Source organism: Equus caballus, chromosome 1 (assembly GCF_041296265.1).
Source record: "Equus caballus isolate H_3958 breed thoroughbred chromosome 1, TB-T2T, whole genome shotgun sequence".
NCBI lineage: Eukaryota > Metazoa > Chordata > Mammalia > Perissodactyla > Equidae > Equus > Equus caballus.
The window spans coordinates 137,036,497-137,048,122 of NC_091684.1; the positions used below are offsets into that span (position 1 = coordinate 137,036,497).

Sequence of the window (11,626 nt, forward strand, 5' to 3'; positions counted from 1 at the left end):
TGGATATCTATCCAAAGGAAACAAAATCATGATCTTGAAGAGATTCTGTACTTGCATGTTCACTATAGCATTATTCACTATAGCCAAAATATGGAAACAACTTGTGTCTGTCAATGGATGAATGGATAAAGAAAATGTGATGTATATATATATACAATGGAGTATGATTCAGCCTTTAAAAAGAAGGAAATCCTGCCATTTGCAACAACATGAATGAATCTAGGGGTATTATGCTATGCTATGTGTATTTCACAAGGACAAATACAGCATGGTATAGCTTATAGGTGGAATTTAAAAGAAGTCAAACTCATAGAAACAGAGAGGGTTGGTTGCCGGGGGATGGAGGAGATGGGAAGAGGTTGGTTAAAATGTACAAACTTTCTGTTATCAGATGTACAAGCTGTGAGGATCTAATATATAGCATGGTTACTATAACTGATAATACTGCATTGTATAATTGAAATTTGTGAAGAAAGTAGATCTTAAGTGTTCTTACCAAAAAAAAGGGTAACATGTGAGGTGATGGATGTGTTAATTAACTTGACTGTGGGAATCCTGTCACAATGTATATGTATCTCAAATCATCATGTTGTATACTTTAAATATCTTACAATTTTGTCAACTATACCTTAACAAAGCTGGAAAAAATTTAAAAACAAGGAATATGACAACATAAATAATATGAAACATAATTTATAGAAAACAAACTTCCATTTTGTAAAAGAAATGCTAGCAAATTCTCACAGAAAATGTTACCAAAGTCATTAGTGTATTTTTTCTACAGAACATATTTCATTGTTTTTATATCATTTGAATCAGAAACTATCATTTTTATTGCAAGTGTCCATTACAATGCAAAATACTAAGTACTATTGGATGCATTTCTTTAAAAAACAATAAACGTGTTGGATTATTAATATAATGGGATTTACATATGCTAATCTGTGACTTTATTCTCTGAGTAGAATTAAGACATAGGTAGATTTTTGTCTATCAAATCTCTGACTACATTTCCTAATTCTACATGAGAGCAAATAGGATTGAGTAGGCTGGGAGGAACAAATACTAGACTCAATTCACAGAGATGTGGTGGGCAGTGAGGGTCAGATGCAACTATCCACACTGAAAATGTAGTCTATCAGGAAGAGCATGTGCAAAATAGAAAACAGATGTGCTGTCAGTGATTCAGCCTAGTGTAACTGCATGCCCTAGAAAGAAGCAGGTGGTTGTGGTGTAGTGATTCGCAGACAAGCATGCATCAGAATCACCTGGAGGGCTCATTATAACACACTGCTGGGCTCCACTTCCAGAACCATGGAAACAGAAACTCTGCGTTTAGGGCCCAATAATGTGAATTTCTAACAACTTCCTAGGTGATGTTCATCCTGCTGGTTTGAGGAGCACAGTTTGAGAACCAGTAACGTAGAAGAAGAGAATTTCATGGAGGCTCAGGTAAACTTGTTAGGTAGTGCCAACCCTCTGGGCTAGGACACAGAAGAGTTCTACTCCCCTAGCAGGGATTGATCTAGAGCAGGACAAAGGGAACGACAGATTACTAAATCATGGATTCAGGCACAAGGTCCTTGTTATTAAAACAGAAGCATGAGGTGGGTATGAAGTCTAAGGAATAACGAAGAAATATGGATCTCAGAACTAGTGCACAAGATCAAGGCTAGTCTAGTAGTCAAGGTGACTTGATGCTAAGTCTCAAAGTGTTGAGTTGGTGCATCTTATATTCTTCCTGCTTAAAGTCAGAGGTGGTCCTAGGGTCAAGGCCCAGTCTACAAGATGCATCAAAGGAGATTTAAGTAGGAATTAATAACAGTTTGAAATCAAGTAGAAGTTGGCTTTAATTTAAGATAATGTATCCCACCAAAACATGCACATAAAAAAGTTAAAGCAGTATCTTAAAATGCTTTAATCCAATGTAAACATTTTCTCAAAGTATAGTTTCCAGTACTATAGAAGAGATACTTTGAATGTTCTCAAATCACATTATATTACACTGGTCTTACATAATTATACAAACCTCTCTAAAGCTAACGAAGTAACACAAAGCCACCATTTATTAAGCACCTCCTATGTACTAGGCCCTTCACATGTGCTATCCCTTTTAAACCTTTTGACTCACTCAGTCTCAACAGATAACCTCAATTTCTACATCACTGAAAAAAAAATAGAAGCTACAATCTGGAATCCCCTTAATTTTTGCTACCAAACCTACAAGTTTACCTTTATCTGAGTCCATTCTTTCTCCTTCTCTACTGTTGCAATAAAGGAGATGACAATCTTTTTATCTAAAAATCTTCTACCAGTGCTCTGGATCTCATTTGCTCCACTGACTATTCCACCCTCCCACCCCATCTTCAGCCTCTCCTTTTCTACTGGTTCCTTCTCATCAGCTGCTAAGCATAGTCTAGTCTCACCTACCTGAAAATAACAAACAGACTAATATTTTCCCTGGGCTTTACTTTCCCTTCCAGATACCATCTTTTTCTCTCATTCTAGTCAGTTAAATATTTCAAGAATTGTCTATATTTTCTGTTTCCATTTTCCATCTCAACTTATTCTTTCAATAAGCCTTCCTCACCAATACCTCTACCAAAATCCTTTTTGCACTAACTTCAGTGGATGATTTTCAGTTTTTATCTTGTTTGATTTCTAAGTTACAAGAGTGTTAACTCTCCCTCTTTCTTTAAACACTTTTCCTTTGGTTTCTATTTAACTACACTTTTCCTGGTATACCTCCTACTTCTCTGACTAGTCTTACCCAGTTGCTTTAGGAGCTCCTTTTCCTTACTTATCTCTTTAAATTGAAGTTCCTTAAGTCTTAGTTCTAGGCCTTTTTCTCTTGTCTATATACTCTACCTCAATGGCGTAAACTTCCATTTATACGCAGATGGCTCTCGAATCTCTATTTACAGCTATCTCTTAAGCTCTAGACCAACTGTCTAATTGGAACAAGTCTCCTAGACACCTTAAATTTAATATATTCAAAAGTAACATTTCCAAAATCATCTTCCCAACAAACAGGCTTCCTCTTTTAAACATACTGTAAGGTATCAATATTTACTGAGTATACAATTACAGGGCACACATTGTGTGAGGTGCTAGGATTACAGCAGTGAACAAAACTCTCAAGGCCCCTGCTCTCCAACACTTAGTCTGGTAAGGGGAGACAAATATTAAACAAATAATTATACAAATAACTATAAAATTATAATTGTGATAAATACTATCAGAAAACAAGGTACACTACCACCCACCCAGTGGCTCAAGTCAGAAACATAGATGTCATTCCTGACTCCTTTCCCTGTCTTGGACATCAAACAATCACCAAGTTATATGATTTTTAATTCCTAAATCTCTCTCAAATTCAACTACTTATTTCCACTTCCTCTGTTACCAACCAAGTCCAGGACATCATCTTTCACCAGATTCCTATAAGTCTTCTAACTGGCCTCTGTCTCCATTCCTGCTCCCTCCTATCCTTCATTTACACTGCAGTAAACCAGAATGACTTATAAAAAGTACTTAACATCTTTCAAAATATTCTCACTGTCTTTAGGATAAAGTACAAACTCCTAAATGCAAATAAAACCCCTGGACATTATTTATAAAACAAACATAAGCAGACTATAAAAGGTGGAAAAAAAGAAGGCATAGATCTCTGGACCCAGCTAGAGATCTCTGGACCCAAGAAACGACATAGTGGTGCATTCTCCAGATGTTTTTTGCCACATATATCCCACACTTAGAGCTAAAGAAGCTGAAAACCCAGAAACATGAGCAGGCATGAACATGAAACCCCCCCCAAAAAGCCATTTTCTCTAGCCAAAGGATCTGGAAAAGGGTAGCCTAGCAACACAGAAAACTTTTAGACAGTAACCACTCTATTCCAGCCAAATATTACAGAAAGACTGTGACCTCCAACCCAATCCCCATCCTCACCAGTAGAAGCCAAGTAGGGGCCCTCTCCTCACTAGGATGGTGTCAGAGAAGGCTGAGTAGGGGACCCAGATTTTTATCTGTGATGGGTATATTGAATTCCCCCTTCATATTAGTGAAGACCATGTGGACAGCCTGGACTTCCACCCCTATCCAGCAGTAATGAGTCATCCCTCCTCCTCACCACTAGCGTGGTGTCAGAGGAGGCCTAGTGGAGAGTCAGGACTTACACCACTACTCAACAGAAATGATAATCAAGAGATGTCAACACCAAGATAACAGAGATGCTAGAATTATATGACAAAGATATTAAAGCAGATATCATTAAAATGCTTCAATGAACATTACAACCATGCTCAATACAAATGAAAAAATATAATCTCCTCCAAAAGAAATAGTCTTAGCAAAAAATTAGAAGATATATAGGAGTACCAAATGGAAATTTTAGAACTGAAAAATAAAATAACTGAAACAAAAAGCTCAATCGATGGGTTCATCAGAATAATGGAGGGAATAGAGGAAAGAATAAGCAAACTTGAAGATAGAATAATAGAAATTACTACATATGAACAATACAGAGAAAGTAGACTGAAAAAATAAGTGAACAGAGCCCCAGGGACCCATGAGACTATAATAAAAGATCTAGGATTCATGTCATTGGAGTCCCAGAAAGAGAGAAAAAGAAGATAGAGCTTAAAAAGTACTCAAAAAAATAATGGATGAAAAGTTTCCAAGTTTAGCAAAAAAAAGCATAAACCCATATATTCAAGAAGCTGACCAAATTTTAAAAAGGATAAATCCAAAATAATCCACACCAAGATATCCTATGGTCAAGGTTCTGAAGATTAAAGTCAAAGAAAAACCTTTAAAAGCAGTGAGAAAGAAATGGCATCTTACCAATAAGAAAAGACAATATAAATGACAGTGGATTTCTCATCAAAAACCATGGAGGTAGGAAGGAAGTGGTACAACATTTTTCAAGGAAAGAAAGGAAAGAATTATCAACCCAGAAGCCTATATCCAGTAAAAATATCCTTCAGGAATGAAGGGAAAATGAAGCTATTTTTAGAAAGGTAAAACTAATGGTACACTGGAAAATTAATGCCAATTTACACAATCTCTTCCTGAAAATAGAAGAGAGGAACATTCCCCAATACATTTGATGAAGCTAACAGTCTGATACTGAAACCAGAGGACAGCACAAAAAAAGAAAACTATAGGCCAATATTCCTCATTAATATAGATTCAAAAATCCTTAATATATATTAGCATATGGAATTAATTAGTATACAAAAATAACTAAACAACATGACTATTTTAGTTTCCTAGGGCTGCCATAACAAAGTACCACAAACTGGATGGCTTTAAACAACAGAAATTTGTTCTCTCACGGTTTTTGAGGTCAGAATTCCAGAATTGAGGTGTCAGCAGAGCCATTCTCCCTTTGAGATTCTGAGTAGAATCCTTCCTTTCCTTTTCCTAGCTTCCAGTGGTGGCTGTTGATCCTTTGGATTCCAATCTCTGCCTCTGTCATGACATAGTGTTCTCTCTGTGTGTCTCTGTCTTCACACGGAATTTTTCTCTTCTTACAAGGACACCAGTCATACTGAATCAGGGACATAACATTTGCTGATTGTTTCTTAGATATGACACCAAAGCACAAGTAGCAAGAGGAAACATAATTTGGACTATATCAGAATTAAAAACTTTTGTGCTACAAACAATACTATTAAGAAAGTGATAAGACAACTGACAGAATGGAAGAAAATATTTTCAAATTATATATCTAATAGGCAGTAAGTATAGAGAATATATAGAGAATTCTTACAACTCAATGATAAAAAGACAACCCAATTAAAAAATGGCAAAGGATCTGAACAGACTCTCCTTGAAAGATATACAAATGGCCAGTAGGCACATGAAAAGATGCTCAACATCATTAGCCATTAGAGAAATACAAGTTAAAACCACAATCAGACAGCACTTCACTCCCACAAGAATAGTTATGATAAAAAAAGAGAGACAATGACAAGCATTAGGGAAGATGTGGAGAAACTGAAACTCTCATACATTGCTAGTGGGAATGTAAAATGGTTCACCCCCTTTGGAAAACAGTTTGGCAGTCCCCCAAAGAAGTTATACATAAAGTTGCCATATGAACCAGAAATTTTGCTCCAAGGTATACACCCAAGAGAATTTAAAACATATGCCCACACAAAAACATGTATCTGAATGTCTGTAGCAGTGTTATTCCTAATATCCAAAAGGTGGAAACAACCCAAATATCCATCAACTAATGAATGCATAAACAAAATGTAGTATATCCATATAACGGAATTTTATTCAGCCATAAAAAGTAGTAAAATAATGATACATGGTACAATATGGATGAACTTTGAAAACACTGTTAAGTGAAAGAAGCCAGTAACAAAAGAACACATATTATATGATTACGTTATACAAAGTGTCCAGAATGGGCAACTCCATAGAGATAGAACACAGATTAGTGGTTGCCAGTGGCTGGGAGAGAGAGGAATGGGGAATGACTGCTAATCGGTATGGAGGTTCTTTTTGGGGTGATGAGTTTCTGGAATTAGATAGTTATGATGGTTGTCAAACTTGATGAATACACTAAAACCATTTAATTTTACACTTTAAAATACATAAATGTTTAAAAACAGTGATAACATCAAATGCTGGTGAGGTTTCAGAGAAACTCACGTGTTTCTGGTGGTTATGTGAAATGGTACAGCCACTCTGGAAAACAGTGGACAGTTTCCTGTAAAACTGAATACACGACTAGAATACAACACAGCAATTTCACTCCTGGGCATTTATCCCAAAGAAATGAAAACTTAGGTTCACACAAAAACCTGTAAATAAATGTTTATAGGAACTTTGTTTGGAATAGCCAAAAACTGGAAACAACTCAGAGGTTCTTAAACAGGTAAATGGTTAAAAAGCTGTGGAATACTACTCAGCAATGAAAAGCAATGAATTGATACACTCAACAACTTTGATAAATCTCCAGAGAATTAAGCTGAGTAAAAAAGGCCAGTCTAAAAATATTACGTACTGTATGATTCTGTTTATGTAACATTTTAAAAATGACAAAATTATGGAAATGGAGAAAAGAATAATGGTTACTGGTGTTTAGGGGAGGTGAAGGCAGGAGGGAAGTAGGTGTGGCTGTAAAAGGGCAACATGAGGGATCCCTGTGGTGATGTAGATGTTCTGTATCTTGTAGCAAAAAATCCATATCTTGGTTGCAGTACTGTACTATAGTTTTTAAAGACAGTACTATCGGGTAAAATGAGTAAAGAATACATTAACTAGATTTCTTTGTATTATTTCTTAAACTGCATATTTATAATTATCACAAAATAAAAAGTTTAATTAAAAGATAATAGGTCACAACAATGAGACCACTGCACACCTATGTGAATGGTAAAAACCCAGAACACTGACAATACCAAATGTTGGTGAGGATGTGGAGGAACTGAAACTCTAATTCATTGCTGGAGGGAATGCAAAACGATACAGCCATTTTGAAAGACAGTTTGATGGTTTCTATAAAACTTAACATACTCTCACCATACGATCCAGCAACTGTGTTCTTTAGTATTTACTTAAGGAATTGAAAACTTATGTCCACACAAACACCTGCACATGGATGTTTACAGAAGCTTTGCTCATAATTGCCAAAACTTGGAAGCAAGCAAAATGTCCCTCAATAGGTGAATGAATAAATAAACTGTGATACATTCAGACAATAGAATATTGTTGAGAGCTAAAATTAAATGAGCTAGCAAGCCATGAAAAGACATGGAGGAACCTTAAATGCATATGACTAAGTGACAGAAGCCTATATTAAAAGGCTACATACTGTATGATTCCAACTATATGACATTCTGGAAAAGGCAAAACTAAGGAGACAGTAAAAAGATCAGTGGTTGCCAGGGGTTAGGGGATAGAAAGAGATGAATAGGCAGAACACAAGCAATTTTTAGGACAATGAAACTACTCTTTATGATACTGTAATGGTGGATACACGTCATTATACACTTATCCAAACCCACAGAATGTACACCACCAAGAGTGAACCCTAACGTAAACTATGGACTTGGAATTATAATGATGTGTCAATGTAGGTTCATCAATTATAACAAAGGTACCACTCCAGAGGGGGGACGTTGATAATGGGGGAAGCTATGCATGTGTGAGGGCAGGAGGTATAGGGGAAATCTCTACTTTCTGCTTAATTTTGCCTAAAACTGTTGTAAAAAACAAAGTCTACTTTAAAAAAAGGTAAAATCATTAAAACACTAGAATAAACCAGGGGAATTTTGTAAAATCTCAGAGTGGGAAAGGCAAGACCCAAACATAAAGGCCCCCAAGAAAAAAATATATAAATTTGATTTATAAATGTTTTAAATTTCTACATGGAAAAATCAAAAGACAAATAATAAAGCAGACATAATCTTTGTAAAACTATGACACAAAATTCCAATTTCCTTGTTATACAGAGAGGTTGTATCACTAAGAAAAAGTAAACCAATAGAGAAATAAACATAAACAGACCATTTCCAGAAATAAAAACATAAATATGAAAAGATGGCCAACTTCACTCATAAAGAAATATACATTAAAACAACAACTAGATAGCATTTTTAATCTATCAACTCAGCCAAAATGTAAAAGTTTGCCAAAATATTGCATGTTCACAGGTGTGAAAAAACTAGCACAAATGAAAACTTACGCCTACACAAAAACCTACACACAGATGTTTATAGCAGCTTTATTCATAATTGCAAATCTTGGAAGCAACCAAGATGTCCTTCAAAAGGTGAATGAATGAACTGTGATACATCCATACAGTGGAATATTACTTAGCACTAAAAGAAATGAGCTGTTAAGCCACAAAAAGACACGGAGGGATCTTAAATTCATATTACTAAGTAAAAGAAGCCAATATGAAAAGGCTACACACTATATGATTCTAACTACATGACATTCTGGAAAAGGCAAAAGTATAAAGACATTAAACATATCAGTATTGCCAGGGGTTGGAATGGTGGTGAAGGGAGAGGGAAGGATGAATAGATGGAGCACCAGGGATTTTTAGGGCAGTGAAACTATTGCGTATGATACTACAATGGTAGATACGTGTCATTATACATTTGTCAAAACCCATGATCAAGGTACAACACAAAGAGTGAACCTTAATGTAAACCACGGACTTCAGTTAATAATAATGTGTCAACATTTGTTCATCAATTGTAACAAATGTACCACACTAATACAAGATATAAGTAAGAGGGGAAACTATGAGGGAGGAGAGGCAGGTATATGGGAACTCGGTACTTTCTGATCAATTTTTCTGTAAGCCTACAACTGCTCTAAAAGAATAAAGATCTAATTTTTAAAAAATAGGTCACAAACAAGTGGGACTTCATCAGACTAAAGAGCTTCTGCAAGGCAAAGGAAACCAGGAACAAAACAAAAAGACAACCCACCAACTGGGAGAAATTTTGCAAATAATATATCCGACAAGGGGTTAATCTCCAAAAATATAAAGAACTCACACAACTCAACATCAAAAAAACAAACAACCTGATCAAAAAATGGGCAGAGGCATCCCACTACTGGGTATTTATCCAAAGAGCCTGAAGTCAGCAATCCCAAAAGTCCTGTGCACCCCAATGTTTATTGCAGCACTGTTTACAATAGCCAAGACGTGGAAGCAACCTAAGTGCCCATCAACAGACGAATGGATAAAGAAGATGTGGTACATATATACAATGGAATACTACTCAGCTGCAAAACAGAACAAAATCATTCCATTTGCAATAACATGGATGGACCTTGAGAGAATTATGTTAAGTGAAATAAGCCAGCAAGAGAAAGATAATCTGTGTATGACTCCACTCATATGAGGAATTTAAAACTATGGACCAAGAACAGTTTAGTGGATACCAGGGGAAAGGTGGGGTGGGGGGTGGGTACAAAGGGTGAAGTGGTGCACCTACAACATGACTGACAAACATTAATGTACAATTGAAATTTCACAAGATTGTAACCTATCAATAACTCAATAAAAAAAAATGGGAAAAAAAATGGGCAGAGGATATGAACAGACATTTTTCCAAAGAAGATATACAGATGGCTGATAGGCACATGAAAGGATGTTCAACATCACTAATCATCAGGGAAAAGCAAATCAAAACTACACGAAGATACCACCTTATACCCGTTAGAATGGCTATAATCATCAAGACAAAAAACAAGAAATGTTGGAGAGGATGTGGAGAAAAGGGAACCTTCATATACTACTAGTGGAAATGCAAACTGGTGCAGCCACTAAGGAAAATAGTATGGAGATTTCTCAAAAAATTAAAAACAGAAATATCATACAACCCAGCTATCCCACTACTGGGTATTTATCCAAAGAACTTGAAATGAAGAATTCAAAGAAACTTATGCACCCCTATGTTCACTGCAGCATTATTCACTATAGCCAAGAAGTGGAAGCAAGCCAAGTGCCCATCGACTGACGACCGGATAAAGAAGATGTGGTATATATTTAATACTACTCAGCCATAAAAAAAGACAAAATCGTCCCATTTGCAAGAACATGGATGGACCTTGAGGGTATTATATTAAGTGAAACAAGCCAGACAGAGAAAGATAAACACCGTAGGATTTCACTCATACGTGGAAGATAAACTAACAAATGAATCAAGAGAACAGTTTAATGGTTACCAGAGGGGAAGGGGGTTGGAGGGTGGGCACAAGGGGTGAAGGGGCACATATATATGGTGACTGACTAAAAATAATGTACAACTGAAATTTCACAATGTTATAAACTATTAGGACCTCAATAAAATGAAATAAAATTTAAAAAATAGGTCACCATTGGTGGATTCTATGAACAAATTATTTTGAAAATTGTTAAACAAAGATTCATGCATTTGATGTCTTTTCAACACATACCAGACCTCTGGGGAATCAAATAATAGATGAGAGGAAGTTTCTCTTTATACACACATTCCAGCTAATGAAGGAAGAAATGATATCTTCATTTTGCAAGACTGATCAATTAATCTATCCAGGTAATGATCATCAAAGGCTGCTAAAAACACAAAAGGAGACACAACCAGATAGAAGAATACAACACCATTTTGACAAAAAAAAACCAAAAAACAAAACCTGAGTCTGATAAAGCCTCTCTAGATCCAATTTCAATTTACAGAAAATACAGAGGACAGGAAAACACACTAAATGGCATTATGGGGATATGATCAACAAAACCCATATTGTGTAAAACCACAGGTCAAATGACTTTTTTTTTTGATAAATAAATTTCCAACGAGGAAAAAATGGTGGAAAAAAATCTTTAGATTAAAAGAGACTTACAGGGCCAGACTGGCGGCATAGCAGTTAAGTTTGCTCTGTTTCAGTGGCCTGGAGTTTGCCAGCTGGGATCCAGGGCACAGACCTCCGCACTGCTTATCAAGCCATGCTGTGGCATGCATCCCGCACATAACATAGAGGAAGATGGGCCCAGATGCTAGCGCACGGCCAATCTTTCTCAGCAAAAAGAGGAGGATTGGCAGCAGATGTCAGCTCAGGGCTACTCTTCCTCAAAAAAGAAAAAAAGACAAGTCAAATCAACCAA

General features: G+C 36.1%; 1 long non-coding RNA gene across 1 annotated transcript; it reads right to left on the reverse strand.

The window, feature by feature from the left end:
* Positions 1–6,264: 6,264 nt before the first annotated feature.
* LOC138924626 (uncharacterized) lies at positions 6,265–11,590 on the reverse strand. The gene is made up of 2 exons (XR_011439635.1): positions 11,365–11,590; positions 6,265–11,080 (listed from the first exon to the last, which is right to left on the reverse strand). It is a non-coding gene; the product is annotated as an uncharacterized lncRNA (long non-coding RNA).
* Between the last annotated feature and the right edge of the window lie 36 nt (positions 11,591–11,626).